The sequence below is a fragment of the Leptonychotes weddellii genome, chromosome 13 (genome assembly GCF_054177405.1).
Source record: "Leptonychotes weddellii isolate Sample4059 chromosome 13, ASM5417740v2, whole genome shotgun sequence".
Classification (NCBI taxonomy): domain Eukaryota; kingdom Metazoa; phylum Chordata; class Mammalia; order Carnivora; family Phocidae; genus Leptonychotes; species Leptonychotes weddellii.
The window spans coordinates 61,364,751-61,391,438 of NC_138381.1; the positions used below are offsets into that span (position 1 = coordinate 61,364,751).

The 26,688-nt window shown below is 39.1% G+C and overlaps 1 protein-coding gene across 1 annotated transcript in view; it reads right to left on the minus strand.

The window, feature by feature from the left end:
- The window catches only part of MTMR3 (myotubularin related protein 3), a 110,164-nt gene extending 84,544 nt beyond the window's left edge, over positions 1-25,620 (minus strand). Inside the window, exon 1 of the mRNA XM_081802557.1 lies at positions 25,415-25,620. The gene's annotated coding sequence lies outside the window, so the exon portion shown is untranslated. The remainder of the gene's footprint in view (positions 1-25,414) is intronic.
- Positions 25,621-26,688: the final 1,068 nt, after the last annotated feature.

A 26,688-nucleotide genomic window follows, 5' to 3' on the forward strand; every position in this document is an offset into this window, starting at 1 on the left:
TAACAGCCAAAAACTAGAAACCTAAATATCCATCAACTAGAGAATAAAGAAACTGTGGAATATCCAATGGAATACTACTTAGCAATTAAATAGAGGGGCACCTGGGTGGCTCAGTTGTTAAGCGTCTGCCTTCGGCTTGGGTCATGATCCCGGGGTCCTGGGATCAAGCCCCACATCGGGCTCCCTGCTTGGTGAGGAGCCTGCTTCTCCCTCTCCCACTCCCCCTGCTTGTGTTCCCTCTCTCCCTGTGTGTCTCTGTCAAATTAATAAATAAAATCTTAATAAATAAATAAATAGAACCTACTACTTCTTTTAATAACAGGGATGAATCTCAAAAGCTTTATGCTAAGTGAAAGAGGGCATTCACAAAATAGTACATACTGTGTGATTCTATTTATATGACATTTTAGGGGAAAAGGCAAAACTATAGTTACAGAAAGTGATCGGTAACTGCCAGAGATAGGGATAGGAGAAGGGGAGTGACCTTTAAGGGTGCAAGGGGTGCCCTTTTTGAGGTGACAAATATGAGTGGCTATATGACTTTTTACATTTATAAAAACTCAAATTACATAATTAAAGATGGGTAAATTTTATTTTATGCAAATTATGCCTCAATAAAGCTAATCTTTTCCCCATGGCAGCAAAAAAAAATCAGAAATATACACATGTGCTCTGAATAAAGCAAGTATTTTTCTAAATCTTAGAGTTAAGTACCCTTAGTAACTAGTGGAACCATGTTTGGGGGTACAGACCATTTCACTGAAATCTAAACTCAGAATGTATGCTTTAGGGATGACCAAGAGATTTGTACAACTAAGTCCCTTCTGATGGAGCTCCATGTACTGCATTTAACCCACAGTGAAGCCTTAAAGGAAGTTTCAAGTTACACAGAGCAAGCCAGCTAAAACAAATTAAACTAAAAGTGCAGCACAGACATCTCAAACACTTGGCTTACCAAGCTCTTGCCAATGGTCAAGTTTATTTTGGGACTGGAATATTTTAAAGTTCTTCATGTTCACTGCAGCTCTTACCCATTAATTCCATTAATCAAAGGCTTCCAAAAGAACAATTCTGAAAGTTCTGAGTACTCACCTTTCATTTTCACCTGTGTTACACGCAAGCAATTACAGTCACATTACAAAAGAACCAAATTTTGTAACACTACATAATGCCAACAGCTTATTAAAAAGGAAGACGAGAAAGCTGCTCTTGATACCTCATTAATCACATCTACCTTACTATACCTTCTTTGTGAGAAAATACTAAAGAGGATATTTATGCCTAATCAGTGCAATGATTATTATAATCTGACTTCATATCTTTGCTCTTTTTTTTTTTTTTAAAGATTTTATTTATTTATTTGACAGAGAGAGACACAGCGAGAGAGGGAACACAAGCAGGGGGAGTGGGAGAGGGAGAAGCAGGCTTCCCACTGAGCAGGGAGCCCGATGCGGGGCTCGATCCCAGGACCCTGGGACCATGACCCGAGCCGAAGGCAGACGCTTAAAGACTGAGCCACCCAGGCGCCCCAGTATCTTTGCTCTTCTATTTATTATGGTGATAATCTCTTTAAATAAAGGAAACTTCTACACTGTATAGGTATTAGTGGTTGGAAAAGAATACTGATCCATTCCATATCCATTTTAAACACATTTCACTCTAAGCAAAGACCCCACTGCAAATGGAAAGATACTTATTTTCACTCCACTATGGGCTGAGTTTATCCATGTATCTTAAACATTTACCCTGAGACTAAAGTCCAAACTATCTTTAAATGCTTAGAAAGTTACTGTAGAAACAGTATTAGACTAACACTAGATATTATTAGTCAGAACTCTCAATTGTTAAGTGAAAGAAAACCAAGCTAACAAAATCAGAACTGACTGGCTCACAGGATACTGAAACAAAGAATGAACTTCAGGCAGTAGGGCCTCAAAGGCTCAGCGCCACCAGATCCATCTATCTCACACTCCTCTTTACTCATTTGGCCTCATTCTCTCCCACTGTAGACAGACCTCCTGCCTCCTGCTAGCTTCCTAACTTCACAAGCCCAGAAGAAAACTGACAGCTTGCTCCTGTCATCTGTTATCAATACCAGTCAAGTATGCCTATTGGCCCTTTGGATCAAATGCCAATCAGTACTCAAGAGGGACAAACAAAAAATTGGCCAGACCTGCTACACATGTTCAACCTTAAGACACCAGAAAATGAGGACTGAGATATCTTGCTGAATAAATTAAAAGCAATGACTAGCTACTATCTATAAATTATTCTGATTCCATGAATTAAATACAAGATCTCAAAAACACAATGAATACCCTATTCCTTTTGCTAGTATATATAATAAAGTGTTGGGGGAGTCCCTAATGTCCAAAAAATTGATTTAAGGATACAACCTAAGAATCAGTAATAAGCCTCCAAATATAACCCCCCCCCAAAAAAAAATAATAAGGAAAAAATAAGGAAATCTAACACTCGGAACTGAACTACTGACCTAAAATTACAGTAAGTCCTATGATGGGGAAAAAAAAGGAAAAGTTCAATTTAATGGGCTTACATATGATAGTTTATCAAGAAACAGAGCAATCTTATTTTAAAAATTCATTCAGTGATGGCACAAATCGAAACTAAAGGATAACAGGAGACCCACATTCGGGGCAATCATAATTACCACAGCAATGGCTGAGATTCCTACAACACTTGGGAAGCTAAATCTCTCTGCAGAAATGCCTCCTTCTTTAAAAGACATTTTTTAAGTGGAAAGGAATCTCAAATTTTCTGGCATATCTAAGTTTTAAATTACTTTGTTTCAAAGTTAATCATTTCAAAACAATTGGGTGTTATAACTAAAACCCAGCAGACCCAAATTCTTTGCTGATCCATCACTCAGTTTAACTGACAGTTTGCTACCAACTAGTTTTATCTTTCCAGTACTTCCAGTCCCATGCAAGCTGATTTTGTTCTACATAACTGCATGTACACTCAGAATTCAATTCAAACAATGACCTACATTTAGTAGTATCCAGGCACCTCTAAGACACAGAGAGGGCTCACTTTCTACTAATTTTTTATCTTTCAAAGCTCAACCTGAGGGAATAAAATAATACTATTTTTCAACAAGTAGCAAATTTATAGTTATTTTTTTTAAAGATTTATTTATTTGACAGAAAGAGACACAACGAGAGAGGGAACACAAGCAGGGGGAGCAGGAGAGGGAGAAGCAGGCTTCCCACGGAGCAGGGAGCCCGATGCGGGGCTCAATCCCAGGACCCTGGGATCCTGACCCAAGCCGAAGGCAGATGCCCAACAACCGAGCCACCCAGGCACCCCATAGCTATTTATGATAAAGAATTAAATACAAATGTTTATTATTCCTTGAAAAAAAGTTCTATTAGATTCTGAGTCATATTGCCTCTGAAAATTTTACAAAAAAGAGAGCTGCAAATAGTGTATGGGAGAAGTCAATGCTCTTATTTATAATAATGGTAATAGCCAACACAACACAGACCACTTAAAACAACCCTACAAGGTATCATCCCATTTTACAAAGGGGGAAACTAAGGCACAAAGAGATAAGGTAACTTGTAACTTGTCCAAGTCCTAAAGCTGGCTAATAAATAATTTACACATGCAAGTTTAAACCATGTAAGAAATTAAGCAGGACTAGCACATGTAAGGCCAATTCAAAAACAAAATGGCCAATATCAAAGTATTCCATTCCAAAAAGGCAGAACAGTAGCATAGACTAAGAGAAACTAAGTTGTTTGTTTTTTCTCCCAGTGCCATGAAACCAGGCCCAGATCACTGGGGGGTAAAATATCTATATTCTCAAACTATACAAAAATATCACAAAGTAACATATTTCTTAAAGAAAAACACTTTCAGAGGCACCAGGCTGGCTCAGCTGGAAGAGCATGCAACTTGATCTCCGGAGTCATGAGTTCCAGCTCCACGCTGGGTATAGAGATTACTAAAAAAAAATAAACAAACTTAAAAAAAGAAAGAAAGAAAAGAAAAGCACTTTTAACTTTTGAGAGGCACATTCTGGAGAAAAATCATACAAAATGACAGCACTTTGAATACTAATTTTTCATTCCTAAATACTATGCTTGAAAGAATGTAGCAAATTCCTCAATGCAATCTTTCATAATATTCCATAGGAAAGAACCACCATGTGCAACAATGTTTATTGAGAAATAGAAAGTACTACAATAATCAAAAATGGGTCAGTCTATCACCATGGCATATTCACTTAGCTATATCTCAAAAATATTTTCAGATTATTAAGGTGTTTTCTTATCTGAGAGACAACCTTCAAGAACATGAAAAGGACATAATGCTATTTCCACAGTAACAATTAAATGATCTTTGGTAGTGATTACAGAGGATTAATTTGTCACCCAGAAAAACTTAAGGCTATGAAACTGGATTTAGAAATGGAGCTGCAATCATTCTAATCCACAAAAACAATCAGAATTGGTATTTCACAGTTCTGAAGCAAGTCTACTTTCATAGTATTTTTACTTCTGAAATGTGCAGTACTAGTAAGCAAAAAGGGTCTGTTCCTCAAAACTGAACTGATTCTGGTCTTGCTTTGGTTTCTTCTGGTCTGTTCAAATAGAAAACAGTAGCTACAGTGTCTGACATGAACATGATACTTGTGCTTACTAGTGAGCTAAGTATATTCCCTGGGCTCTAGAAAACTGATATGGCATTGAGCTCCTTGAGTTAACCCTTAGTCACTACAAGACTATTTTCATCCAGGCCCAAAAAGGAAATGCCACTGCAGCACCACAAAGGTCACCAGCATTCTGAATCCTCACCTGGTTTCTGTCCCCACGTTTTACAAGATTGTTAGGAAAAAATCTTACTTGCATCCTACTACTTAAGTCCTTCCTACCATTATCCCCAGGAGGTACAAGCAAGATCTCATCTTGATTTCTTGGCTGCCTTTCACCGATGTAATCATAGCATGAAGCTCTGAAATAGGACCCTGGGATAGGCCATTCCCTTCAAAGTGTCTATCATTACTCCTTGATGAGTCAGCTTCTGGACTGCTGCCAATGTGCTTTTTGTTGAGTTAATCATGAAACCATATTTCTGTAGAGTTGATATGGTGGCCACAACACAATTGCAAAAGAATCCCTCAAAGTGTTTATCAAAGAAAGGACACAGATACATATCCAAGCAAGCCACTCACATGTTTTAGTAAGAAAAGGGATGAGTAATACAAAGGAGTTTTCATAGAATCATAGTTTAAAAAAAAAAGTATCTTACATGCAAGAGTCCAAAGATGTACTGTAAAATCTCCTGATATTTTTAAGTAGATTTTATGCAGATGGGTACATATAAAAGTTCTCATGTCCTTGAGGAAGGAAAAGTCATCTTATCTTTTATGTATCAGGTAAATGAGCTGAAGAATTTTGAAGTTAATAAAAACTTGAGATACCCAAGAATTCTCTCAAATTCTCATCAAATATCTCTGAAGGGAAAAAAATCTATTCCATTCTATCTTTTTAGAGGAACCCATTAATTAAAAAAAAAAAAAAGTGTAATTCTTAGTTTTGAGAAGGGAAAACACTGTTGGCAACAGAGGAATAGTATATGCAGTACAACTAACTAGTTCCACAGAGCAAGAATGGGAAAACTCCTAGCTCTGAAGAAAATACTGGACAATAATAACACCCACTTTCAGGATATACAAAGTAAGATAAATATTCACGTATGGTTTTCTTTAGAAAACACCAAAGTTTTTCCCATGAACTTTAAAAACTGACATGAGAGCAAATGTTCAGGATGAATCTACTCATAAGATGCTCAGAGCTCATTTCAAGTTTGTCAATAAAAGAATACATGACGACTCTGGAAAAAAAGCTAATATATACAGATTTACAGGTTTACGAGACTTACCATAATTTAAAATGTGCTTATGCAGAATTTTAGTGTATAAATTTAAAACATGCACCCATAAAACCCATAAAAGTTGTTTTAATACCCACAGGAGAAAAGATCTAAGTATACAATAATAATTGCAAATTCAGGAGCACCTGGGTGGCGTAGTCAGTTGAGCGTCTGTCTCTTGGTTTCGGCTCAGATTGTGATCTCAGAGTCCTGGGATCAAGCCCAGCATCAGGCTCCACCCAGCATGGAGTCTGTTTGGGATTCTCTCTCTCCCCTCCCCCTCTGCCCCTTCCCCCTACTTGCACGCACTCTCTCTCTCTCTCTAAAAATAAATAAGTCTTTATAAAATTCAGTAATAATTGGGGTGCCTGGGTGGCTCAGTCGGTTGGGCATCTTTCAGCTCAGGTCACGATCCCAGGGTCCTGGGATCAAGCCCCACACGGGGCTCCCTGCTCAGCAGGGAGCCTGTTTCTCTCTCCCTCTGTCTGCCGCTCCCCTTGCTTGTGCTCTCTGTCAAATGAATAAATAAAATCTTTTTAAAAAATTAAAAAAATAATTGCAAATTCAAAAACACTAAGAATATATAAAATATATAATTTATATAGCATTATTACAGTAAAGGCAAGAGGTCCCCTCCCAACATAGTAAATTCAAACAACCTGCATTCATTTTAGAATGCCTGAAAGAACATTATCTTATACCAAGGAAGTACCCTACCCACATAGAAGGACCCAAGCACCAAAAGGCATAATCCTCTAATGTATACTTCAAAATTCCCTAGCCCTTAAGAGTTTTATGCACATGGTAAAAGACCTCAAGAAATATTCACTAATTTATTTTAAGATGTATTTCCCTGTTATTTATACTAGGATACATGTTGAGTATCTGTATTATTCTGTGTAACCACTGAAAATGGAAAATGTATATAGTAAGCTTCTTACTGCTTATGTAACAAAGCCCTAAGAACCATATGTATATGTAACAAAGCCCTAAGAACCATATGTAATAAAGGACAACAACTTGGGTGTTATTTAAATCTTGGAAATTTCCCATCTATCATCTGTGATGATTAAAAAATTTACCTCCTCAGCACTGATAGTCCTCCTCAGCCCTGTCCTAAAGCTCTAACTGCCTCATCTATTAGTATTTAGATATCCAATTGTTTCTATGCTTAAAAGGCACACACACACACCCCAACACTCCCCATCTTTCTACCAAAATTGATTGCCCTTGCTACTTATTTTCCTGGGCTCTATCTAAATCTATCATCTTTGAATATTCTTGCATTTACCTTTTTTCAATGCTAACACTGATCCCTGTAAAAGAGGCAGTGTTCTTGTTATCTCTGTAGTAGTAACAGTAGCAGCAACTGCAACTAGCATATATGGAATGCTTACTATTGGCTAGCTACTGTTATAAGCACTTGCTTAATCCTCACAAAAGCATCAAGTATCATTATCCCCATTTTAAAACTGAGAAATCTGAGGCACAAAAAAGTTAAGGAATTTGCCTGAGATCAGAGGGAGATAGATACTAGTGGTGGCACCACAATTCAAACCCAAGCCTGAGCTCTTATTCACCCTTCACCATGCTAAACTGCAATAGTGCCAAGAGCATCCAACGTGATGTCAGAAGATCTGGGTTCTAGTTCAGCTATTCACTAGCAGTGCAACTTCAGACAAGTCCTGACAGCTGTGAAACACAATTTATTCACTTGTAAAGTATGAGTTACAATACGGCCTGCCCTGACTACTTCACAGATAGCAATGAAAATTAAGTGTGCAACTAATACAGCTAATTAAAATCTTATTTGTAATACTGGACCCATAGTTGTTACTTCCATATTCCAAGGTTTTTAATATTGGCAACCTTATGCTGGAATTCTAGATTTGGATCACCAACACTGTAGTACCGGAAAAAGTAAAAGCCTAATAACTAAGTCTTGTCCCTATCAAGCAAAACCACATACAGAAAACCAACTATTAATTTGCAATCTCCATTACTGTCAAGATTGGACGTCTCCAGGTAGGTATTTCCATGTGAAAAGGCTAGAAACATGATAACCCACAAATGAAATACCAAATCACCACTTACAAATTGGTATTTGAAATGTACTATCTCTTAGTTCTAAACACAATATTCAGTTTTCTGAATATTTTAACTTAGAAGAAATATACACTGCTGAAAGAAGATCTATAGCTCTGTACACCAAGTACTTCAATCATAGGATTTAAGTCTAAAGCTAAGATTCTAGACTAAACAAAAGAAACACACACACACACTATTCTTGAAAGTATGAAACCACCCGTGGTTTCTGTACTCCTTTACAGGATCAGAATTTGAAGCTCAAAACATTAACTTGCAAAAATTGCCTGCAATCTCTTTTCTAATGTAAAAAGGTCCCATTTCTCGCTCTTGAGCTCATATTGCAAGAAAAAGAAAGTTCATTACCTAGTAACAAAGAGGATAATTTAAGTAGCTAATCAACCATAAGCCATAAAATATAAATTTTATGTCTTGTTCACATGAAACTATGACTACCAATATTAATACCTCCAGCCATCTTAGAAGAGGGGAGGAGATGAAGCAGGAACTCTGTAGCTAAACATGTTTTACTTATAAACTTTTCATAACCAGTTACATAACCATTCTGCTACTTAGCGGAACAAAACAAAGTCAAGGATTCACAATTCAAGAGCTACTAAAGACATAAAATATGAAATAATGCACTAAGGAGTTTTGTAATTTTTAAGTAAATAAGTAAATTTATCCATTGACTAAGTATGTCTGCCTACTTCCTTAAAGTCTAATGATTTACAGTTTACAAGATTATTTATATAACAAACTATTCTCATTCCAGAGTGGGCTTTCTTGGGGATGAAGTTTAATAAGCAATTTACAATGTTCTATGAAAATTATAAGCTTCTTCAGGTTCCATGGTAAAGTTACAAAAGTTCTGGGCACCATATTTTTTAAAAAACATTAAAAAAAATACATGGAATGGGGCGCCTGGGTGACTCAGCCCAACTCAATTTCGGCTCAGGTCATGATCTCAGGGTTGTGAGATTGAGACCGACTTCATGCTTCACAGTGAGCGTGGGGCCTGCTTAATATTCTCTCACTCCCTCTGCCCTCTCCCTCTGCCCCTCCCCCTAAAAAAAACACATGGGCATGGGGCACCTTGCTGGCTGAGTTGGTGGAACCTAGGACTCTTGATCTTGGGGTTGTAAATTTGAGCCCCACACTGGGTGTAAAGAGTACTTAAAAATAAAATCTTAAAAACAAAAAAAAAGGGCATGTATGTGTGTACAAACACTTTTATAGCAGTTTTTTGTAGTCACCAAAAACTGGAAACAACCCAAATGAGCTTGGGAGAATGAATAAACTATGGTATGCCAATACAATGAAATGCTGCTCAGCAATAAAAATTACTATTACACAAAATATGAATATGTCAAAGTGCATTGTGTTAAAGAAGCCAGTCTCAAAAAGCTACATACTGCATGATTCCATTTATATGGAATTCTTGAAAAGACAAACTATAATGACAAAACATATCAGTACTTGCCAGAGATGGGAAGTGGGGAAACGGGTGGACGAGAAAGGACCAGGAGAAAAATCTCTTGAGATGATGGAACTATATCTCCATCACTGTGATCACGTGTTTCCAAAATTCACAGAACTGTACTCAAAAAGGGTGAGTTTTACTGTATGTAAATTATACCTTAGTTGTAAAATTTTTCTAAAACATGGAGGTGGTAGAATCTTAATTACTGCTCTGAAAACAGGACCGGATGCTGCTTAAACAACCAAAGCAGGTACACTAAACTTTGTTAGATCTGCCTCCAGTTTGAAAACTCCCATTAATATTTTTGCCTAGAAATTGAAATAATATTTGTAGTTATAAATTCCCTTAGGATTAAAAAAGTAAATATATAGAGACTGGGTTTATATACATAATATATATAAATATATATAATATATATAAATATATATTATATAAATATATATTATATAAATATATATAATATATAATAAATATAGAAACATACATAAAAATATACATTTAAGGGCACCTGGCTGGCTTAGTCGGTAGAGAATGTGACTTTTTTTTTTTTAATTTTTTATCCATCTGAGAGAATGAGAGTGCATGTGCATGAGCCGGGGGGTGGGGGGGATCAGAGGGAGAGAAGGAAGCAAACTCCTGGCTGAGCAGGGAGCCGGACACAGGGCTCTATCCCAGGACCCTGGGATCATGATGTGAGCTGAAGACAGACACTCGATCAACTGAGCTATCCAGGCACCCCGAGAATATGACTCTTGATCTTGGGGTGGTGAATTCAAGCCCCAACCGAGCCACCCAGGTGCCCTGAGAATGTGACTCTTGAACTTGGAATGGTAAATTCCAGCCCCACGTTGGGGGTTTTTAAGAAAAATTTTTTAAGTTTTTTAAGAAAACTACCTACTATTTACAGTAGTGTTATTACTAGTAGTGTTAGAAGAAAATAAGCTTCGTCAAGGAGGGAATAAAACCCAAGCAATAAATATTAACATCAAAAATATATATACATATATTTATATATATATATATATATAAACATCAATCTTTTCTAGATTCATGATGTCATAAGTGAGTTTCCTCTCCTAAATTTGGTTCAAAAAAAACAAAATTTCACTTCAAAAAACCTGCAAGAGATCACTGTAAGTTCTTAACATTTGCCTAAAATCTTTAAGTGGCTTTCACTTAACTAGGCAGTGCAGCAAAATGGTTAAGAGCTCAGGCTCAACAACTCAACTACCTGGGCAAGTTATTCAACCTCATTTGTCTCAATTTTCTCATCAGTAAAAGAATAATTATACCTATGTCTGGGAATAATTCTAGACAATTAAATGAACTGATATACATATAATCATTTAGAACAGTGCCTGATATACTTAAGCCTCAGCAAGTTTCAAGCGAATATAAATGAATATTAATAATCACCAGCTGAGTGTCCTTGGACAAATCATTTTACCTTTGTATATCACAATTCTTCCCTGTAAGGTAAGAGACCTAAATTCAATGCCCCAAACACCTATGTAGTGATACCATTCTACGTTCCTATAATTTTACCTGAACTGCACCAAGTCACCTTGCAAAGAATGTTAAGTAATACCCCTGTTATACAGAAAAATCTGAAGCCCAGGGGCACCTGGATGGCTCAGTCCATCAAGCGTCTGCCTTTGGTTCAGGTCATGATCCCAGAGTCCTGGGATCAAGCCCCACATCGGGCTCCCTGCTCAGTGGGGAGCTGGCTTCTTCCTCTCCCTCTGTTTGCTGCTCCCCATGTTTATGCTTGCTCGCACACGCTCGCTGTCAAATTAAAAAAAAAAAAAAATCTTCAAAAAAAAAAAATCTGAGGCCTAAATAAGTTAAATGACTTGCCCAAAAGGACAGTAAGATGAAGGCGAAGCCAAGACAAGGATCTGCTGTTCTGAGATTTCTCAAACTTTGTTCTCTCCAAATATTTTAGCCCTCCATCAACTCCTTCCCTTCTGATAAGGTATGACATACCAAAAAAAAAACAAAAAACAAAAAACCCACCAATTTATGCATTTTAAAAATCCATTAAGCTATACACTTGTTTGTGCACTCCTCTGTATGTTTGTTTTATATCATAATTGAAAAAGGTAAGGGGTGCCTGGGTGCCTCAGTCAGTTAAGGGTCCAACTCTTGGTTTTAGCCAAGATCAAGTCTTGATCAGGTCTTGATCTCGGGGTTGTGGATTTAGGCCCCATGTTGGGTTCCACACTGGGCATGGAGCTTACTTTAAAAAACAAACAGGGGTGCCTGGGTGGCTCAGTCGTTAAGCGTCTGCCTTCAGCTCAGGCCATGATCCCAGGGTCCTGGAATCGAGCCCCGCATGGGGCTCCCTGCTCGGCGGGAAGCCTGCTTCTCCCTCTCCCACTCCTCCCTGCTCGTGTTCCTGCTCTCGCTATCTCTCTGTCAAACAAAATCTTAAAAAACAGGTAAAATGTTTCATCATTAAGTGTATTCCTTTATGAAAGGAAGTAGTAGAAAAGTTAAAAAAAGGCTAAAGGGAGACAAATTCAACTGATTATGTTTACTAAAATTTTGTGAGGGTAAAAGTTTTAAAAACTGAGGTATAATATACCTACAAAAAAGTGCACTTAAGTATAAAACTCAATGATTCTCATAAACAGTTGTCTGAAGACAACCATGAAATCATCACCCAGATCAAGACACAGAACATTACCAGCACCCCTAAAGTCTACCTTGCACGCATCACCAAGATAAATAACCATTATTCTGAGTTCAATTACCATCTCTTAGTTTTGTCTGTTTTTTAAACTTTATAAAAATGGAATCACACAGTATGTTGTCCTATGAATGGGTTCTTTCACATATACTTTTAATTTTTCTTCTTGCAAACAAAAAGCATTTAGGTTAGCCAGATAGTAAGAAACATTCTCTCAACACTATCAAATGTTCAAATTTAAACCATAAATCATTCTCAAAGCAAACCACTTCTCAATCTAAATATTTATTTAAAGTCAAGTATAGCTGGTATTTCTTCTCTACCCAATGAGTTTTGTTGTTTTTTTTTTTTTTTGCTTGAAAACTGAATTTTTCTTTAAGTTTTTATTTCAAGCACAATCCTTAAAACCCATCACCTATTTCACCCATGCCCCCACCCACCACCCCTCTGGTAACCATCAATTTGCTCTCTACAGTTAAAGTCCCAATGAAATTTCTAAGCTATTTTCAGTTTCTTTTGGTTGGAGAAAATAGAGACCCAAAATGTCTCAAATATTATTCTTTCATCAGTAAAATTTGAATTGTAACCATTTTTAAGAGACAGGAAAATAATCATGAAGAGATTTCAGACCATAATTATCTTAAAATTACATTTTTAAAAGATTTTATTTATTTATTTGACAGAGTGAGAGACAGCAAGAGAGGGAACACAAAGCAGGGGGAGTGCGAGAGGGAGAAGCAGGCTTCCCGCTGAGCAGGGAGTCCGATGCCGGGCTGGATCCCAGGACCCTGGGATCTTGACCTGAGCTGCTGAAGGCAGACGCTCAATGACTGAGCCACCCAGGCGCCCCTTAAAATTACATTCTTTAATGTTGCTCTCATACCTTGAAAAGAGTTATCCATTACTGCCAACATTGAACACAAAGAGTAAAAATGTAAAAATCTGTTTTGCACTAGACTGTCTAATTCCAACACCGTTTTGATAGCACTGCAATAAAAGTTTTAGATAACTAAATGCCTCTATTTTATCCTGAGATCTCTTCCTATGGTTTAATCTACATCTGTTTCAGTCCGTACTCTGCTATCCAACATGATAGCCACTAACCATATGTGGCTAATTAAGTTAAACTGTCAACTATACTTAATTTAAATGTCCTTTTTTTAACTGAACTTAAAAAAAATTTTTAATTTAGTTTCTTGGTCAAACTAGCCAAATTTCAAATGCTCAATATGTACTGAACAGTGCAGATATCGAACACCAGGAAAGATCATCAGAAGTTCTAGTGAACCAGCACCTGTTCTATAAATGCGATCTCATCTCCCACTCACCTTTAGCCCTTTACTATACTAAAACTTAATCTAAGAAAATGATGATCAATGACTAGCATGGATCACCAAATCCAATTATTTCCTTAGCCCTCAGCTTCCCTCATTTCACTCAAACTTAACTGATTATCACTTAATTTAGAAATCCTCTCTTCTCTGCTTCCACTATGCCTCATTAACCTAATTTTAACAGTTTTAATTTTATCTTCTTCTCCCACCCCCCTAAATGTGATACTCAATCTTTGGCTCTTCTAGGTTCAAGATCTCATCTAGATGAGGCCAACCTACCTTTCTTCCTACCTCAAATTCTCTATATCCAAGCTCCTGCAGGACATTTTTACTTATCCCCTGGCCTCAATGTTAAATGTGGGAAGGATTTCATTTTAGTCCTTTTCCAAAACCAGCTCCTCCTCCCAATTCCACATTTCTGTACTATCACTATTCACCAAGGCCCAAAACCCATTAACTCTGAATCATTGCTACTTACCTCCAATTCAACTAGTTCACAAATGTTTGTCTATTTCCTTTAGGGTGTCAACCAACTAGCAATCTTCTATCTTAATCTAGCCACCTCAATTACCACCTTGCCACCACCTTAATTCAGGTCCTTATTATGTGTACAGTACAGATTCTTCACTGTTTTCCAATCTTCACCTGCTCCTAATCATGCAACTGCTATCAGACACATCTTCCCCAAAATTGCCTTTTTTCTCAAAAGTCCAAAAGGACTCAGTATAGAGAGTAAAAGAATATTCAAACATCTTATTTATTTCAACAATCTGTAGCCAACATACTTTGCAAACTTGTCTTTGAATCCTCCATCTTCTGTCTTAGCTAGAAAAATCAAAACCATTCCCCAAACATTGATTTATGTCCCTTACCTATATAAAGCTGGGACTCTTCCTCCTCTCTACAATTTTTTCTTTAAGGAGGCTCTATGCCCCACATGGAATTTGAACTCATGACCCTGAGATCAAGAATCCCATACTCTACCCACTGAGCTGGCCAGGCTCCCCTCTACCAATATATTAGTTTCTATATTAGGAAACTATCTTCTCAGCATCTCATAAGTAGCACCCATTTTGAACAAACCTAAATGAACAGACCAAGAATAAGAAAGTTACAAATATACATATTGGTTTAGCTTTAATATAAAAGCATCTATATTTATTACATGCAATTCTATTCCCCAAGAATTTATTTTGCAGAACTATTTCTGTAAAAATAATCCGACCGTTGTTCAAAAGTATAAAGTACACTATCCATTACAGACAGCACTTTTGAGGTTAAAAAAAAAATCCCTAGATGTCAATCAGTAAGGGACCAGGATAAATAGTAGTGTCTATCAAGTTTAAAAAAACAAAAAACAAAAAACAAAAAACTACATAGGGGGTGCCTGGCTGGTTCAGTTGGTGGAGCATACAACTCGACCTCAGGGTCATGAGTTTGAGCCCTACATTGGGTATAGAAATTACTTAAATAAACTTAAAATTAAAAAAAAAAAAAAAATACAGTCCTTAAAAATGGGTATACCTACATTTTGATAGGGTAAGATGTAATACACTATTATTGTGAGAAAAAAAGCAAATTGTAGATCAGCATGATAGTTTGATCCTATTAGAGGGTAATCTTTAAATCTATATATTAATTGAAAACAACTATCAACAGGGAACTAAAACTTCCCTATTCACACAACTAAATAAATTAAGTAAATACATATATATTGACACAGATAAATTTCAAGCTTTTCAAATCGCAGAATATATATACTTAGGTACCATACATACCTGAAACACACAATACTACAAGTTAAATACATACATCTATAGGAAGAATATAAGAGCATGGGTTAAGAAAGATAGATAACCTCTGGGTAACAGAAACAGGATCTAGGAGGAGAGCAAAAGGGACTCCAATTGTATGATATTTAAATTTTAAAAACAAACATAAACCTTTCAGGCAAATCTAACAAGATGTCAATATCTATTAAATCTAAATCAGCATCTATTAAGTACATGACATTCTCTGTATTTTTCTGAATTTTTGAAATATTTAAATTTTACTTTTAAAAAAAGGAAAGGCAGGGTATGGAATTTAAGAACAGAGGAGAATGGGCTTTGTAGACTTTTATAGGGTATTTTCTTTTCACAAGCTTGTTATTCTTTACTATAAAACTTCTAACTGAAAAACCCCATAAACTTATAGTAGTACCTACATTTATTACCTTGATTGCTCTTCAACTTTAATCTTATTCTTTAAAAAAAATAAGGGGTAGATAATTATAAATGCCTTACCCCAAAAATCTAACATTTAATGTGCAGAAAAAAACACAAGCTGACAGGCTCTATCTAATCACTTAAACTCTAAAGGATATATTACATAGACCTTCCTAAAATATCACTAGTATATAAACTTAAAGTGACTCAACTCTAAGCTGTATATTAACACCAAAATCCCAATGAGACTACATTGTCATAATGAAAGTAATTATTCTAAATATCCTCCAGTTCAAATTACATGTATAAAATCCTATCACCTCTTAGTTGCTATAATCCCACTTAATATTTAAAACACACACACACACACACACACACACACACACAGCTATAGAACTTGCTCAAGTCCACATGGCAAGTCAGCAGGAGAACTGGGAATTCAGGTTGAGTCCTGTGTTTAGGGTTCACAGAATCCGATTTTTCTTTTCAAGGCAACATTCTTAAGTCTCAATCAGCTCATCAGGAAGAAGAAAATTAGATGGAGGTCTTCTTGTGTTTAAATGTGATCAAAGCTCAGTCTCAGTCACAGTGGAGTTTACAATGAAAGTTCAAATGCTTGCTTGCACCATTCCTCCCCTACCACTTCCTACAACTGCCACTCTGCTTAGGAAGTGGAGCCAGTTAACCACCCACTTTCTCATTGGTGACTATAACTTAAACCCTCTTAAGACACCCAATGAAAACTAAAAACATCAAAATGTACTTTAAAATAGCCATTTTTCCTAATAAGAGTAATACATGCTCATAGAAGATTGGGAAATTACAGAAGAATATGAAGCAGAAAACAGTTACACTATCCCACCAGCCAGAAATTAATCATGATTAATATTTCTATTCCTGTCTTTCCAGGCTCTCTTTTATATACACTTTTATTATAAAAGTGTATTAGTTCACTTACTAAACACGATTTTAAGTACAGCAGAAAAGGGAAATAACATACTAGTTCTTTTGAAGACTAATCTTCAGTGTTTTCTAAGCCAAAACCAAGTATGTATACATGGAATCGGAGAGAATGAGACAAATCAGAGAAATCGTATGTGCTCCTTTTCATTCGCCCCATGGAAACCACTGAGTCCATGTTTCAACAACCATTATATAGCCAAAAACTAATGTTTCCTTCTTAAGTAGCAGCCTACTATATAAATCTCTCTCTCTCTCTCTCTCTCTCACACATAAACACACACACAATCAGTGTTGGCAGTAGGAGGAACACACGTAGTAAAAGGAATTAAATCAAGACTGATTTTTTTTTTCATCTCCTTGAAACTATCCTGAGGAGAAAGCAAAATATCTGAAAGGCTGAAAAAAATTTAAAAATTAAATATCTGAAAGGCTGATGTAAAATTAATGATCTCTCCCACAAAAATATTTTCTGTGCACATCAGATGAAAGAACAATGTAACTACAGAAAGTTGTAACTATTTGTTTTACAATACTATAACTTATTTACATGTGTAAATAAATACGTAAGAGTTTAAATAGCCCATAAGTACTGATACCTTAACTCTGTACCAAGTAGTACCTAAGTGCGGGAAGTGAGGGAGAACAGCCATCAGTACCTACTTCTGCAGGGCTCACAGTCTACCTCTTTAAATATGATGTCAAACACTAGGCATGTGGCCTCGAAGGAATAGAAATCACATCACTCATTAAATTATGCTCTTAAGTACTTGAGGGTCTAAGAAGATATATGTGAAAGCACCTTATAAATCATGCTACGTAAGGTAAAAAGAAAGCACTGTATAGAGCAACCACCTTCAATATAAGTTATCTCATTTAACTGACAAAAAAATAATCACGAGTTGCTCTTTTCACAATCTCTAAGACCTCAATATTATCTTTCTCTGACAATGAACCATATGAAATAACTGAAATTAAGTTCCCCAGGATGAGACGAGAAAGGGAGATTCATTTTTCTAGTACAAAAAGCACCATTTCGTGATTTCATTACATATGGTAGGGGGCGGGGGGAGGCGCAAGTTATTCAAACTTAATAAAAGTTACTTTTTTTTTTTTAAAGATTTTATTTATTTATTTCAGAGAGAGAGAATGAGAGACAGCACATGAGAGCGGGGAGGGGCAGAGGGAGAAGCAGACTCCCTGCCGAGCAGGGAGCCCGATGCGGGACTCGATCCTGGGACTCCAGGATCATGACCTGAGCCGAAGGCAGTCGCTTAACCAACTGAGCCACCCAGGCGCCCCAATAAAAGTTACTTTTTAATCTAAGATTCATCATGGAAAGTTTCAGCCCAATAAAGCATTTTTAAAAAGTTAGAGGTTCAGGCTCTTCCAAATGGATTTAGAGTGACAGACTAATTGTGGTACTTTGCAAGCAAAGGAAAGCAAGCAGCAATTATTCATCCCTTCCCTCGGTTTCTAGGCTCTTAGAAAATAGGGATATGTTATAACCAAACCACTTTCCATAAAGCACAGACTTTTAAAAATATACTCTACACAGTATCAGTTCTTCATATCTAAAAGAAGTAGACTACTTAAATTGTTTCCTATCCCATGATTTTCCCTTTTCAAATTCAGCCACCTCAACAATGACAATCGGTATCAAACTGGATACTTTGAGTAAGGTTTATATGTTCGCCCTATTGCAGATATGACTCTCAAAAGCATGGCACGCTTTAGACTATCATAATCCAATCAGACTGGACCACCTGCAGAAGAAGAGGAAATGCCCAAAAACAATCATAAAGGCCCAACATTAAATCTTACAAGTCTAAAGCAATGATATTCAAAAAAAAAAAATGCTCCACTGGGGTAAAGAAGAAAAATATTTGAACTTTATTTTTAACTTTTTTTTTTTTTTTTTTAGATTTCATTTATTTCAGAGAGAGAGAGCAAGCATGAGTGGGGGTGGGTGGCACAGGGAGAAGCAGACACCCTGCTGAGCAGGGAGCCTGACTCAGGGCTTGATCCCAGGGTCCTGGGATCATGACCTGAGCCTAAGGCAGACGCTTAACCGACTTAGCCACCCAGGTGCCCCACTTTATTTTTCTCATCCTTGTTAATTTTGATTATATTTTATATAGTATGTAATAACCAGTTACTATACATACTGTTTGTAAATTAAATAAATACTTAAGGGTGAGGATTAATGCTCAAAATTTTTTTACCATAGAGATGATCAAAAATTTTGGAGACCACTGGCCTGATGTATTCTGTCACCGCACTTTCATTTTTACCTGCCCCTTCCACAGAGTTAAACTGTAGAGGCTAAGACTTGATGCTGAAAAAAGAACAAAAGGAAAACTATTCCCAAACTATTTTAAACTCCCACCAACAGGTTAAAAGATAATAAATCACTAGCAAGAATATGCAGAACTGGACACTAACATACTGTTGGTGGGACTTTTTTAAAAGATTTTATTTCTTTGAGAGAGAGAGAGAGCATGCGCACACCAGAGACAGCACAAGCGGGGCAGGGGGAGGGGGGGCAGAAGGAGAGGGAGAAGCAGACTGCCCGTTGAGCAGGGAGCCCTATACGGGGCTTGATCCCAGGACCCCAAGGTCACGACCTGAGCCAAAGGCAAGATGTTTAACCACTGAGCCACCCAGGTGCCCTGGGACTTTTTTTTTTTTTTTTTAAGATTTATTTATCCATCTTAGAGAGAGAGAGAGAATGAGCGAGAGAGAGCCAAGCAGAAAGGGCAGGGAGAGAGAATCTCAAGCAGACCCAGAGCCCAGCACAGAGCCAGACTCAGGGCTAGATCTCATCACCCTGGATCATGACCTGAGCCCAAACCAACAGTCCCAAGCTCAACCGACTGTGCTACCCAGGCGCCCCTGTTTGTGAGACTTTAAAACAGACATCCTATCTATCGACACCTATATTCAAATTTAAAATGCACAAACCCTTTGACCATATAAGCCCACTTTTAGGAATTTAGCCTATGGAAATAATAGCACAATTGTATAAAAAAAAGTCCAAAGGAATTCATGACAGAACTGTTTTAAGAGAAAAATTGGAAATGTCCATTAACAGGGAATTGTTGTAAATTATAATGCATCCACATCACAGAACAGTAAATAACCATTAACAGAACACCAATTTGACATGGAAAGTTGTTCTTTTTGAAGTATTCAGTAGATAATGCATAAGAAAAAAGGAAAATTAGCAAACATTACTCTAAATGGGATCATGGGTTATCTCTACTTTATTCTCCTGAGTTATCTCAATTCTTGTTTTTTGTATGATTCCCCGCCCCACTCCCACCCCCGGCACTGAATATGTATTTGTAGCTTTCACAGTCTGAAGTAACAATTTCAGGGGCGCCTGGGTGGCTCAGTCAGATGGGCGTCTTGCCATCAGCGCAGGTCCTGATCCCGGGACCCTGAGATGGGAGTCCTGCATTGGGCTCTCTGCTCAGCGGGTAGTCTGCTTCTCCCTCTCCCTCTTCCTCTGTGCTCTCTCCCCCTCTCTCGCTCTCTCTCAAATAAACAAAATCTTTTAAAAAATAAATCACCACACTGTTATCTTTACCCTATGATGTTGCCACCTGCCATTTAGAAAACATTGCCCTAAACTTCACACAGAATGTACTAAACTCCTTCTACCACCACTCCAACACAATAAAATGGGTGAAATCTAGCAAATCTATTCCAAGTGCAAATTGTGAGACTTCCCAGATCCCTCTCTGAAGTTCCTACCACACTGTGATGACTCCTTGGTTTTTGCTTTTGGGGTTTTTTTTTGTTTTTTGGGGTTTTTGTTTTTTTTAAATATTTAAGTACTCTGCACCCAGCGTGGGGCCCGAACTCACGACCCCGCGATCAAGAGTTTCATGCTCTTCCACCTGAGCCAGTCAGGTACCCCAGTGACTATTCCTATTGGCATACAGGATGCAAGTGCTGAAAGGTTTCTCTAGGCTGAGTACAGTAGAAATCTTTTCTGTTGCCATATTAGCGACATTAGTAAATTCTACACTTGACAACATGTAATAGGTTTACCACTGCTCCAAAAGCCAACTCTTCCAAGAAAATAAAATAGGATTCTAATATAGTATCATACCCTTACATTTTTTAATTGCTTTTCATATACACCATTCCATTTGATCCTCCCTGACAAACTGAGATAAATAAAGTATTATTCTTCCTTTTATTAACAAGGGAATTGAAGCTCAGAGCGCTTATGTGGCTTGCCAGAAACAACACAGCTAACAAGGAACACAACTCAAGCTTGAACCCAGGACTTACCTGTCTACCCATTCTCAGGCTACAATTTTCATTGTGAATATCTGATACAAACATGAACCTAAAAAGTATGTTAAGTTTCTAGATATGAGGGGCACTTGGCTGGCTCAGTCGGTATAGCATGCCACTCTAGATCCCAGGATTGTGAGTCAGAGCCGCACACTGGGTATAGAGTTTATTTAATAAAAAATATATTTTTTTAATTTCTAGATACAAAAGTGAAAATGAAAGCATATCAATATGGTATCAAAATAAAGATTAAAAACAGCAATGGATGTTAATTTTGGTAGCCTCTAAAATTATCAGGAATTCTAGTTCAATCCAATATGGATTTGATCTCATACTGTGTCTTAAGTGAACGTTTCACTGATTATAAAATTACGTATAAATTTACCATAGAAAATTACAGAATTGGGTGGTCTGTAAGAAACAACTAGGCACATAAATTACACAAACTTCCCTAAACCATTCTTAATCTTGCGGCTTCACACTAAATTATGAAGTTCCTTATGTGAAATCCATTTTGATTTCAACACAAAGTGAATTACAACAGCATAAGTGTGTTGTTTCTGCATAATACTTGCAACATGCACTCAATTTCCAGAGCACTTTTGGATAACATCTAAAATCTGTAAGCTTAGAACCCAAAAATGTTCAAGGTTTTTTGTTTTTTTTTTTAAGGTTCATCTACCTACATAAAATGAATACCAAATAACAGAATTACAAATTATTGAAGATTTGCAGAGGGGCGCCTAGCTGGCTCTGTCAGTAGAGCACATGACTGTTGATCTTGGGGTTGGGAATTCAGGCCCCATTTTGGGTACAGAGCTTACTTAAAAAAATAAAATATTTCTTTAAAAAAAAAAAAAGATTTGCAGAATCAGGCTGAAGAAACTACCTGAGACCAACAAGTATAGACCTTTAATTGTATAGATGAGAAAACAGAGGTCCACAGAAGTGACTTTCCTAATAGCAGTCACATAGTAAATTAATGACACAGAATCTCTGCCAATCCACAGCCTCCCATTATTTCAAATGTCTCTGCATCTAATAAAAAGTCACTAAAAAGGGCCACAACACCTAAAAAAAATTAAGACACATTCAAGACCCAAAAACTGGGGGACAGGATAGTTTACAATGACAGTCCTAGGAGAAAAAAAAAAAAAAGCTTGTTTTCCAAAGATGTTATTTTTAAGTAATCTACACCCAACATGGGGGCTCAAACAACCCTGAGATCAAGAATCACATGCTCTACCAACTGAACCAGCCAGAAGCCCCTAGAATATAGAACCTCTTAAAGGAATCCCAAAGTTCTAAACCACATAAGCTAAAAACTGGCTCTTTGATCCAATACAAGGTATCAAGTGGCTTTTTTTTTTTTTTAAGATTTTACTTATTTGAGAGCGAGAAAGCGCACACGCAGGGGGAGGGGCAGAGGGACAAGCAGAGTCCCCGCTGAGTGGGGAGCCCTATGTGGGGCTGGACCCCAGGACTCTGAGATCATGACCTGAGCTGAAGTCAGACGCTTAACCAACTGAGCCACCCAGGCACCCCTCAAGTAGCTTTTAATAACTAACGTTATCGGGGCGCCTGGGTGGCTCAGTTGGTTAAGCAACTGCCTTCGGCTCAGGTCATGATCCTGGAGTCCCGGGATCGAGTCCTGCATCAGGCTCCCTGCTCAGCAGGGAGTCTGCTTCTCCCTCTGACCCTCCTCCCTCTCATGCTCTCTGTCTCTCATTCTCTCTCTCAAATAAATAAATAAAATCTTTAAAAAAAGTAAATAAATAACTAACGTTATCAACCACAACGTTTTCCCCCCCTCTCAATACTATTCATTTGCTCAACAGGTATCTGGGAGCACAGTATATGCTGTGGGAACTATGCTAGACACTGGAGACACCAAGAAAACAAAACAGCCTCTGGCTCTCAAATTGGACAACTGGATACACGTCTCTAAACTATTACTCCATGATTTGACAGGATATTTACCAAACTCCTTCACTACTCTACATAACTTTAACATTTTCTGCCTATTCTTCCAAACTTGTAACAAACCTCACCACACCCCCTCTGCAACATGAATACTTCTTGGGTAATTCACCATTCCACTTTATCACAGAAGGTGTTAACCAGAACTACAACAGATTTAAAAACTGACTTTACCACTCCTCATGGCCTGGGGCAAATTTCAAGAACTTTTCATAATCCACAATAAACCTTCCTGGTGCACAACCCTCATCTCAAATGACTGCTAACCCACCCACCCTACCCTCACTTTACTAGAAACCTGAGTCAGATGGTTTAGGAGCAAGCATGTTGAGATGTTGGGAAACACCTTCCATGGACCCCTTTGTGATCCAGAAGTAGACTTACTGCCTCTCCCTCTCCTTTTCATTCCTCTAGATCCTTTTATATATCTCTAGATATACCTCCAGTCAAGCAGCATCTAATTTTATCAAGTGTGTTCCCAAAGACTTACATGAATAACTTCTAGCAACAAACCTAATTCCCCTACCTAAATCCATTATATTTTAAGAGATGCTCAATTTTCAGTTTTAAATTTCTCAGGCTTCCCCTTCTTCCCTACCTCTCAAATTCTTAAAGCTCTATAAAGAACTAAAAGCACTCTCAAAAGTCATAATTAATGGGAACCTTATGGAATACCAAAGGTGACCTAAAGCTGACTTTCACAGGTTGACAAACCTGGCTGACCAGAACCACTCAGGGAGCTTCGTAAGGATGGATTCCCAGGCCCCACCCTCAGAGATTTTAATTCACCAGGTCCTCCTGCATGGAGTTCAGGAACCAGCATTTAAGGCAGTCCATACTATTTCTGATGACCGTATTTAGGTAACTACTGAACTAAAGAACCTGGCCTACAAGCTGAGAAACATGCATTCTCCTGTGGCTTGCTATTAACTACAAGTGGGGCTGCACCACTGTGTTGGTCACTTGAACTGCTCTGGGTCACCTGAAAATGAGGGAGGTAATTAGAGCTGAAAGAGGCCTTCATAGGCAGCCAATCTAAAAGTCTAGAACCCTCCAAATTTAGTTTAATATCACACATTGTACTGGGCTTACTCAAAACTGTGTCATTCTGGGGGCGCCTGAGTGGCTCCGTCATTAAGCGTCTGCCTTCAGCTCAGGTCATGATTCCAGGGTCCTGGGATGGAGCCCCGCTTCGGGTTCCCTGTTCCGTGGGAAGCCTGCTTCTCTCTCTCCCACTCCCCCTGCTTGTGTTCCCTCTCTCACTGTGTCTCTGTCAAATAAAATCTTTAAAACAAACAAACAAAAAAAAACTGTCATTCTGTAAGCTCTTCTACCCACTCAAGTCATAGGCCCTAGAAGGGAAGACTTTTTGCATGCTACCAACCCACCTTACTTGGGTCTCCCAGCAAAAATAACACAGATCATGTCTCTGGCCCTACAGAAACAGCCTTTAAAAAGGAAAAAGTCCCTGTCACCTCTTCATGTACAAATCACAAACGTTTTGCATAAAAAAATCATCTCATGTATTTCAACCCAAGCCTTCGAGAGCATCACCGTCCACATTGTGAGAATAGCTGAACCTCAACTAGAAAAGTATGCATTTTTTTTCCTTTTGAAAAATTAGATTGTCAGATAAACAAAGTGGATGTCAAGATATTCAACCAGTCAAGAATTAAGGCCTCTAACTGGAGAAGACACCTGCACATCAATAGCTAACCGAAGACCAAGTGCAAAACTCAAACGAGATTATCAGACCCCAGAGAAGTTGATTAAAGTGCCATAAAACTGACCCCATTATTTTGAGGTAAGTTTTCCAGCCCAAAGCACAGCAAGTAATATTATCGCCAAGGGTCCTAAGCAGCACAATTTCCACCTGAGAAGTGGAGCTGTTTCACCAGTGTTCCCTGAACTCTCAAGCGCCTCCGAACCATCCTTCCCACCCAAGTACTACCAGGTCAGGAGGATGCCCGGCTGCACAGTCGGCCACTCCTCCTTCCCACAAGTCCCGGGCCCTCACCGCTCGCCCCGGGGGCTCTACTGGCCCCCGACCTCCGGCCTCTCGCCACCGTGGACTCCCACAGACCCGGTCGGGAGCGAGGGAGGCACACTCACCTCCCGGGGTCCGCGGGCACTTGTCCGGACGCTCCGGGGGCAGCACTTCACAACCCCAGCCCCATGGGCCCGTCCCTGCCAGGTCCGGGATAGCTGGCTGGGCCCGGGACCCCGCCTCCCCCGCGCTGAGGGTCCGGGCCGAGCCCGGCCGCTGCGCTCCCACTCCCCACGCCTCCCCCTGGCGGCCGCGGCCGCCACCCAGGACACCCCTCCCCGGGCCACGCACGCTGTCCCCTGCCCCCCGCGGGCCGCCGCCTCCTCAGAGGGTGACAGCCACTGCGCCGGGGCCGAGACCGGCCCCTCCTCCAGCCCCTCCTCACCCCCGGAGGAAGGGGGGGGGCGTTCTTACCGGGCGGCAGGGCATGGCGAGGCCCGCCACGGCACGGCCTCCTCCGCCACCCCACTAGGCTCCCAGCCAGGGCCGGCGGGGGGCAGCGCCTGAGCCGTTGGAGCGTCTCGTCCGGCTGCTCCTCCGCTGCCGCCGCCGCCTTCTCACAACCACAACAACATGGCGGCAGCGGCCACACAGAGCGCGCTCCCGACGCCGAGCCGGGCCGCGAGCGGGGGCGCGCGCGCACGCTAGGGCCCTCAGTCCGCGGTCGGGGAAAAGAAGGCAGGCCCTCGCGGGTTGGGCAGAGGCGGGGCCCGGGTCTATGGCCACGCCCCGGTGGTGGGCGGGGCTCCACACCAGCAGAATGCCCACTGCGGGAAAGGCTGGCAGAGAAGCTCGAGTGGAGTGGAGAAGGAATTAGAAATAGGTGGGCAACAGGCAAGGACGAAAACTAATGGTGGTCCTAAGATTTGGGGGAGGCATCTTTTCCCTGCCCTATAGCCCTGAGCAAGACAAAGCCTCACTCTACTTAACCAGTAAAACAGAATAGTAGTAGTATCTTTCACCTGTAGTTACAGTGAGGCTAAAACTAATTTAATATAACGCATATAAGTACTGCGTGCTCAAGCCTGCATACGAATTCTACAAGCCAGAATGGAATTATTTTAGGCCCTTAACAGATTAACCTCTTCAGAGTTGCATTTCAACAATATACCCTTGACTTTTCTGGAAAATAGCTAAGAGAACCAGTCAAATGAAATCTGTCTTTGCATTTGTTCTATTTTTTTCCCACAGCACTCTGCAATTATTTATCCATCTTTCATGTTTATTGTGTTTCTATCCCATTCCAATGTAAAAGCTACTTTAAGATAAAATTCTTATTTTGTTCATCACTTTATCCCCAACACCTGGAACTGCCCATGGCAAGTAGTGGACAATTTTTTTTTTTTTTTTTTTTTTTTTTTTACGATTTTCTTTATTAGAGAGCGCGAGTGCGCAAGAGAGCGCATGCTTGGGGGGGGAGAGGGAGAAGCAGACTCCCCTCTGAACAGGGGGCCCATGCGGGGCTGGATGCCAGGACCCTGAGATCATGACCTGAGCCAAAGGCAAGACGCTTAACCGACTGAGCCACCTGGGCGCCCTCAAATTTCTTAATTAACAGCTAATATTTAGTTATACAATTCATCTAATTGAATCTTCACAGCTTTAATAGGCAGATACTATTACCTCCATTTTACATATCAAGAAACTGCAGCCCAGAATAAGATGCACTAAAACAAAATTCAAACCCA